The sequence below is a fragment of the Nanorana parkeri genome, unplaced genomic scaffold (genome assembly GCF_000935625.1).
Source record: "Nanorana parkeri isolate BGI_ZX_2015 unplaced genomic scaffold, ASM93562v1 scaffold4287, whole genome shotgun sequence".
Lineage (NCBI taxonomy): Eukaryota > Metazoa > Chordata > Amphibia > Anura > Dicroglossidae > Nanorana > Nanorana parkeri.
Genome location: NW_017310550.1, coordinates 1 through 1437, shown reverse-complemented (window position 1 = coordinate 1437; position 1437 = coordinate 1). Strand labels below are relative to the sequence as shown.

Sequence of the window (1437 nt, the reverse complement as noted above, 5' to 3'; positions counted from 1 at the left end):
TTAACCCCTTCATGACTGAGCCAGTTTTCAGGTTCTGTTCATAAATGACGGACGCGCTTGTTACATTGTTGCCGTGCGATTCTTCCACGTCAGTGATATACTTTCTTACTAAATGTCCCCGCACATGTTACATGTTGTATGTTAGAGGACGGATCGGGCGTTATCATTATATCACATACGTGTACCTAACGCCTCACTTAGTTTGAATAAAATAAAAAATGAGGAAAAGAAACTAGAAGAAAACACTTTTTTCACAAGTTTTGATTATTATATTTTTGTAGAATTTGTTTATATTAATTATAGTATAACAATATATTTACATATCATTTATATTTTCCTCATTTTGTTTTACACTTTGTAAAAAATAAAAACTTTTTTTTTCTTGTCAGTTTATATCGGTCACGATGACGGATAACTTAACTTTTGTTTTTTAATTTTTGGCTATTAGGCCGCTCCGAACTTAGGAACCGCTAATGGTAACCTCAGAGACTAATCCCGACTTTACTCAGATTCAGGTCTCACTACAAGCTCTTTGATCGGCCCAGACCATCAGAACTGATACATTTCACTCTAAGGATATACATTGTATCTCTTGGGTGAAATGTATCTAAACATCGGGCTCTAAATAGCAGAGAGGTGAGGCGAGTCGCTCCGCTGCCTCTCTGCTCTCTCAGCTGTCACATACCGGAGCGCAGATTGCTGTCCATGTAACGCTTCATTCTCTCATTACTGGAAGGAAGAAGCGTCTACAGAAAGCTTAATTATTTCATGAATGAACGCCGCAATACATCCATTCATGACTGGTGACCGCTGAGAATCGGCTGTTACCGGCATTACAGAGCCCGATATAACTCGTCATCTACAGTGTACGTGGCCAGTCATATAGGCACACTGTACGTCTCCCGTCACGAAGGGGTTAATGCGCATGGAGGTGTGAGGAAGGGAAGCATTGTATGACGTGTAGGGACTACACGCGGAGACGCGCCGGGTCACCTCCTGATCGCACACATTAACCATTACAGCGCCGCGTGTTTTATTGACTAACAGCACTCGCATTGATGGGGGGGTGTTAGGATTTGTAGTTCACAAACGCGACTAGATGGTTGATTTGATTCACCTTCCAGCGCTGGTACTTTGGTTGAAACTTCCTCAGAGCCGGCGGTGTGTATACAGCAGCTTGGAGTTTATATTGATGTGTGGACGCGACACACTAAACATTCATCACATTGACTTCCCAGTATTCTATATCAGTGACCCGCGTGACCTGCAGCCAATCAACTCCCAGCGCGGCTTCTCTTCTTATAACAAGAGATTCTGATTGGCTGCCACAGGAGCCCCATACTACATGAACCCTCCCCCACCCGGCTCACCGTCTTGTTCTACGTAGTCATTGGGGTCGTTGTCTCTGCTGCGCGACGTCACCTGGAGGAGGAAACT

General features: G+C 43.8%; 1 long non-coding RNA gene across 1 annotated transcript in view; it reads right to left on the bottom strand.

Annotated features, from left to right (window-relative positions):
• Positions 1-1437, bottom strand: part of LOC108803822 — a 5411-nt gene extending 3974 nt beyond the window's left edge. The window contains exon 1 of the long non-coding RNA XR_001942304.1: positions 1371-1437. This is a non-coding gene — a long non-coding RNA (uncharacterized LOC108803822). The remainder of the gene's footprint in view (positions 1-1370) is intronic.